Here is a 7,805-nt window from a genome sequence, read left to right on the forward strand (position 1 = left end):
AGCAAAAAAGACTTCACCATACTGAGAAATAAGTATATACAAATATAGCATGTTGGAAGAGTAAGTAGTCCAATGACTTCTACTCAAGAACAAAGAGAGTGATGAACAATTAGGCTGGTGAGATAAGCAAAAGACACATGCACACACTAATTTGGATATATTATACTGGTGATGATAAGTTATTGAAAGACTAGGTTTTTACCATAATTTCTCAACATAAAACCTGTAACTCAGTTTTAAAAATACATTTAACATCAAAAGACTCTCCCAGATCTCTCTCTCTATAATTGAATTTTTCAGGAAAAAGGTAAAATGTATTCCTGTGACATACAAGACTGAAAATGATTCAACCCAAATTAATAATAAATACTGGTGGAGACTATGTATCAATATTCCCTCTCATTGGTTGTTCCCAAAGTAACTTGCAAAAGTAAGCATTCAATAAATGTGTCTTAAATTGAATCACGTTTTATTTGATCAAATAAATCAGATGTAATTTATTTACTCCTCTGTTTCTAGTTTGTACATTTCCTTTCCTGCTTCTATATATAATTAAGAATTCTATAATTCTCAAATAGCTCAGTCTTGAATTTCAGATCTATAAAATTCTTGCTTTACCTATTTCAAACTCCCTTCTGGGATAAAAAAGACACTTTGTAAAGGTAAACTTAAAACACATAATGTAATATGACTTATAACCACTAATCCAGTTAGTAGTAAGCATTTAATGAATATTTTAATATATCCATGAAGAAAAATCCTGTATGATTTTGTTCCATTTTTTAACTCCTTGCTGACAGATGTCTGTTAGATTCTAAGATATCTTAGCCAAGAAGGCATTAAGTCAGTATCTCTATTTTCTCCTTTGTTTCTAGTTATTTTAAAATATATTACTGGGAACTTTTTGCTTCAAGCTTTGGCACACTACTTTGTTTCGGATCAACCTTTGTGCTAAAAACAGCTTGAAAACTTGATAGAAAACAAAAACAAAAACAAAAAAACAAAACTGTTTGAAGTCGTCTAAAAGCTACCAAGGCAGTGAGAACTTAATCCCAGAGAGAAGGAAAATCCAGAGAGGAGTGCCCAATACTTAGTGTTGCTAAGACTTACCTGGTTGATGAAAAGGAAAAAAAAAAAAAAAAAAAAGAAAAGGAATTTAACATATGTCTTAGAGGAGGGACCCTGGTTGGGGCTTCAAAGGGTTATACCTAGGAATAAAAGATTGACACCCACCTTACTACCAGTTCAATTTTTGATTGGCTTAAAGAGATTTTATCCTAGTCCACTGTCTAAAAGCAAAATTAATTGTCTCTGGAGGAACATAACATCAATAAGATTATATCTTCAATTTTTCATGTACAATACGCACCATTAATTAAAACTTAGTCCAATTATGAAAAAATACAAAGGGTAATTTAAAAGCAGAGGGGAAAACAAAATAGAAACAGACTCATAGGAGATCCATACTGAAGTTATTGGATACAAACTGATGTACAATCATGATTAATATATTGAATAAATTAGAGACAAGTTGAGAATTCCAGCAGAGTATGAAAAAAATCAAGTAAAAATGCCAGGAATATATATATATATATATATATATATATATATATATATACATACACACACACACACACACATATATTTAATTATATATATAATTAAAAATTAATTGATACAATCTTCCATTTCTAACCAAAATAGAATAATGAGATTCAAATTTTCCTTCCTTAGAATGTTCCCTGCTTGAAATAGCCAAAATATGGAAAATACACATAAAACAATAGTTCTCCAGAAACTAGACTTCAGGCAATGAAGCAAAATTATCCCTAAAGACATGAAACATTTTATTTATATTTGAGAACCAGATTTCCAGAAGGGGAGGAGCAGAGAAAAAAGGAGACACGATCTGAAGCAGGCTATGCCAATAGAGGAACCCAATAACTGTCCCAGGTTATAGCTTTGAGAGAGTGTCAGACTATTTTGTGAAAAGGAGGCTCCCTTGAGAAGATGGAGCTGAGAACTTGGGGAAACCAAGGAGAATGGAGTTTGTAGAACAGAATCCTGGAAAGAAGAGAGAAATATGGAGAAATATGGAGATCTGCAGAGAATCATCTCAGACTATTCAGCAGCGTACTGATCAGACATGCAGGCCTAACTACCCAAGGCAAACAAAAGAAAATACTCATAAGGATGTATATGTAACAATGGCTAGTTGGCACTCACATAGGGTCAGAAATACTGCTAGTTTTCACTAAACAGGGTAGAAACCTCACAATTCATTTAACATTAGCTATAATATCCAGATAAGTCTTATCTCATATGTGGAGAAAAAATTAGCTGTAAAATAAGCACTGCTTTGGTGCTGCCCAACTGATATTAAAAGCAAGAGCTAAAAGCATCAAACCATTTCCATGTTAACTGCATTCCAGAACAAAGCTCACAAGATTCATAGGGATACAATAATATCAGGTACATAACAAGGTAAACTTCACAATATCTGGCATCCAATGGAAAAATTACCAGGCATGAAAAAAGCAAGAAAATGCAACTCATGATAAAAAGAAAAGTAAGTTAATTAAAATTCATCCAGAACTGACACATGGCTATAACTGGACTATATTCAGAAAGAGAATTACCAACACGTAAGATATAAAAGTACACAAATCAAAATTCTAGCATGAAATCTAGAAACCGGCTGTGATTTTTAAAAAGTGGTGAATTAATGGCATTCAAAGAAAGAAATTATGTCATTACAAAGAAAATACTGTTGAATTTGAACTGAATTTGACAGGAATAGACAATCCAAAATGAAACACAGTGAGGAGGAAAAAAAAAACAGCTTTAAAATTTAGAGCATCAGTGACCTATAGAAAAACTTTAAGTGGCCTAATTAAAAAAAAAATTCTGGAAAATTATATAAGTTCCATAAAAATAACGAAACAAAGGTCTGAGAATGTCAAGGAACCCTAAGTACATCAGAAGCACAAATAAAACTGTGCTGAGGAAAATTGTAATCAAATTGTTCGAAACCAGGACTGCAGAAAAAAACCCTAAAGACACCAGAGAAAAAGACATCGTATGTATAGGAGAATACAGATGAGATTGACAGCAAGCTTTCCAACTGGAAAAGAAATGCAAAAAAAGAGATAATGGAGAACCACTAAAATTACTGAGGAAAAAAAAATCAACCCAGAATTCCATACACATTACACGATGTAAATTATCTTTTCAAAATGGAGGCAAAATGAGGAATTTTTGATATACAAAATCCAAAATATTTCATCTGTATCAGACCCACAGCCCAACAGCTAATAAAGAAAGTCCCTCAGGTAGAAAAAAGGTGATACCAGAAAGAGGTATGAATTTACACAAAGGAATAAAGGGCACTAGAAATGATAATTACAAATTATCATTTGTTTTTTTTTATTTTTTAAAGATTTTTTTTTCAACGTTTATTTATTTTTGGGACAGAGAGAGACAGAGCATGAATGGGGGAGGGGCAGAGAGAGAGGGAGACACAGAATCGGAAACAGGCTCCAGGCTCTGAGCCATCAGCCCAGAGGCTGACGCGGGGCTCGAACTCACGGACCGCGAGATCGTGACCTGGCTGAAGTCAGACGCTTAACCGACTGCACCACCCAGGCGCCCCACAAATTATCATTTGTAATGATACAAATATGTAAGAACTTTTTTCTCATAACTTACATCTCTTTGAAAATATAACTGTCTCTTTAGTTGAAAGTAGCTTGACAATTTAAACATAAATACTATAAACCTTTACTAAAATAACAAAATTTATAACTAATAAGTCATAAAGGGGATAAAAATTGTAGAAAATACAATTTTTCAACAGAAAACACAAAAAGTGGGGAAAAAACAAAGAACATGTGAGATAGAAAATAATAGCAACATGACAGATTTAAACCTAACTGTATCAATAATCACATAAAATAAATGATCTGAAGTAAAAGACAGAATAGAGAAACGTGCAAGACACAACCAATTGCTACCTATAAGAAACATACTTTAAGTATAAAAACACAAAAAAGCTATAAGTAAAAGGATGGAACAAGATATACCATGGTAACACTAACTGAAAGCAAACTTAATTTGCTATATTAATTTCTGATAAAGTAGATTTCAGACAAAAAATTTTACCAAGAATAAAAATGACTATTCGTGTGATAAAATAAAGGATTAGTTCATCTGAGGCACATAACAATCTAAAAGGTCTGTACTCATCCAGGGGCGTCTTGGTGGCTCAGTTGGTTGAGTGTCTGACTTTGGCTCAGGTCATGATCTCCTGGTTCCTCAGTTTGAGCCCTGTGTCCTGCTCTGTGCTAAAGGCTCAGAGCCTGGGGCCTACTTCGGAATCTGTGTCCCCTCCTCTTTCTCTGCCCCACCCCTGCTTTTGCTCTGTCTCTCTCTGTCTTTCAAAAAATGAATAAACATAAAAAAATTTTTTTGCATGTCTGTACTCCTCAAAATAAAGTTTCAAAATGCATAAAGCAATAATTGCTGGATTAAGAGAAAAGGGACAAATACACTGTCTGTAGTTAGAGAATATCCACCCATCATTACATAATAAAACAAGAGAGAAAGATCACTAAGGCTATAGAAGATTTGACTAAATTTGAACTGGTTGACATTTATAGAATACTCTAGCCAGAAATGTCAGAATTTATACTTATTTCAAGTACACATAGAACATGTACCGAAATAAGCTTTGTATTTGCCAAAGCTCTGAATATATCACAAATGTAATGAAATTAGAAACCAACAAAAGAAAAATCTCTGAAAAATCCTTAAATATTTGGAAATCAAATAGTATACTTCTAAATAATCCATAATACCAAAGAAAAAATTATTTGGTGGAACTAATTACCCTAAACACATGTATGGACATGCAACAAAAATCAAAAATAAATAAATAAATAAATAAATAAATAAATAAATAAATAAATAAAAAAAAAAGAAGACTGCAAAACAAATAATTATAGATTGTTGATTTAAAACATAAAAATTAAAACATAAGTAAATATCCTACAAAAGTGAAATATTTAAATAGCATTAATTTGTTCTAATGTCTTTGCTTTGTGACATTATACTCTCTAGGGTAACCATTAAAATAATAATAACATATCTAAATAATAATAATAATAATAATAATAATAGCATATCTAACCAGAAACCTAAAAGAGGGAAATGGAATAATTTTTAAAAAATTGAAGGAAGTTAAAAGAGATAAAAAGAGTAAATAAAAGAGAACATAAAACATGTAGGACAAATAAGAAGCAAATCATAAAATGGTAAATTTAATTCCAAATACATAAAAAATTACACTGATATAAATGGTCTGAATATTCCAACTGAAAGGTATGATTGTTAAACTATATGAAAACAAACAACTAAACTTTTCTTATGAGACACATCTTATGCATAAGGACAGAAAGAGATGAAAAATAAAAGATGTAAAATGATTTATCACATGAACACTAACAAAAATGAAGCTGTTGGAAATGTACTGTATCAGAAAGCAATCTTTTTTAAGGCCATGGTCATCATTAGAAAAAAAAAAAAGAAACATGTCTTAATGATAATATGATTGGTCATTCAGGAATTTATAAACATTCTAAATAAATTTAATATGATGGATTTAATAGAAATCCCTCAAAAGAGATAAACATAAACTTGACTGAAGTATAAGGAGCAATACACAAATTCAGAATCACATAATAACATTCATCTCTCAATGAATGACAGTAATAAGCTAACAACAATCAGTTAAATATATAAAAAAATGAATAAATATGACCAACAAATTCATGTAATTGACATACATGGAATATGGTATCTAAAACCTGGAACATGAATTATTTTCAAGCACATAGGAAACACTTACCAAAGTAGATCATATGTTGATCCATGATGTGAGTTTTAACAAATTTTTGAAGGATTGAAATCATAGAAAATAGGATTTTTGACCACAATGAAATTAAACTAGAAATAAAAAACAAAAAGTAATTTAAAATTCTAAAATCTTAAAAATTATATTCTTTTAAAAAATCCATGAGGCAAAGAGGTCTATCTAATAGAGATCAGGGAATATTTGCTAATGTTCTGAACTGAATATAATAGAAAAACTACTCAACAAAATTTGTGGGATTCAGCTAAATCCATGTTTTTAAGGAGATTCATATACCTCAAAATGTACATACATAAAACAATGAAAGGATAAAAATAAATTATCCATGTATTCATGTCAAAAGTTAGAAAAGGAACATTATATTAAAGAAAGCAGTAGGAATAACTAACAAAGGTAAGCACAGACATTAATGAAATAAAAACAATGATCGAGTATGAACATAAGAAACGTTCATTCTTTGAAATGACTAACATAATGATAATCTTTGGCAAGATTGATAAGAAAAAGAGAGAAACTAGAATAACCAATATCAGGAATTAAAAACAAATGAACATTAATGATTTTAGATTCACTAAAATCTATTTTCTATAAAATGCCTACACTAGACACTCATCTCCTTTCACAGTGAATTTTAATGAAGTACAGAACACATTTTAAAATATTATTTCAAGGCTCAAATTTCTACTTTGTACTTGACTAGGCAATTTTTAGTAAAGCTTAATGACCCTTAACTTTTCTGAACTTTTCTTAACTGTGTATGGACTGGCTTCTGAAACCAGTAAAAAATTCTCGTCTCTTTTTTCTCCATAAAATTATTATTCCCACATACTTTTAATTTTCAAAGAAAAATACTATAGTTCTAACAACCTTCAATGATGACCAATTAGGTCTTTTTTTTTTTTCATATCATTATGAGTTCATGAATTCTTTTTTGTTTTGTTTCAATAAATTATAGTCTTTTTTTTTAATGCTCAGATTATCTTCTCATTTGCCAATGACAGCTTCTTCAGGTTGACTCATATGTCCTTTTTACATCACCACATTAGTTTTTGATAAACTCCTTGGTTCCTGGGAAAAGATGCTCCAGATTCATCTTGTACATTCATATCCTGCATTAGACCTGAAATCAGCCATTTCTCCAAGGACCCCTGGTTCCTTTAGTGAGAAATTATGTGTAGAGACCAAAAGTGGATGTTCTTTGCCATTGGGTTGCTATTGAGTTTTGCTCTTTTTAATGTACACAGCTAGGAAATACATGTTTTTAGAAAGAAAATATAAATCTTAAGTTTATACTGGTATTACAAATTCAAATTTAAGATTATAGAGTTCTTTTTTTTTTAATCTTTATTTTTTTGAAAGAGAGACAGAGTGTAAGGAGGGGAGTAGCAGAGAGAGAGGGAGACCCATAATCCAAAGCAGGTTCCAGGCTCTGAGCTGTCAGCACAGAGCCCGACATGGAGCTGGAACTCACGAACCATGAGATCATGATCCGAGCCAAAGTCGGACACTCAACCGAGCCACCCAGGCACCCCAAGTTTATAGAGTTTTAAATGTTCTATCTGATTTTATGTTTGTATCTCTTTTTTCCTACGTTGATATCTTGGTTCTCATAAAATTAGACATGATGCCTACTTCCTTTATATATACATAAAATAGCTTCAAAATAATACTTATATTATTACTACTAATTGTATTGATTATGGTTTAAGATTTCTCTCTCTTTCGCATCCTTACCTTATATCTTACTAGAGATACACAGTCAAAATGCATTATTTTAAAATCATTTGAAAGAATTCACTTCTTTGTATGGTTATGCTACCATACAATTGTTCTTTTGAAAAATATTGTATCATTTAGACCTTTTTAATATCTTATA

General features: G+C 31.1%; 1 long non-coding RNA gene across 1 annotated transcript in view; it reads right to left on the reverse strand.

The window, feature by feature from the left end:
* The window catches only part of LOC123385473, a 30,965-nt gene extending 23,706 nt beyond the window's left edge, over window positions 1–7,259 (reverse strand). Inside the window, exon 1 of the long non-coding RNA XR_006598050.1 lies at window positions 5,906–7,259. This is a non-coding gene — a long non-coding RNA (uncharacterized LOC123385473). The remainder of the gene's footprint in view (window positions 1–5,905) is intronic.
* Window positions 7,260–7,805: the final 546 nt, after the last annotated feature.

Source organism: Felis catus, chromosome B2 (assembly GCF_018350175.1).
Source record: "Felis catus isolate Fca126 chromosome B2, F.catus_Fca126_mat1.0, whole genome shotgun sequence".
In the NCBI taxonomy this organism is placed as follows: Eukaryota; Metazoa; Chordata; class Mammalia; order Carnivora; family Felidae; genus Felis; species Felis catus.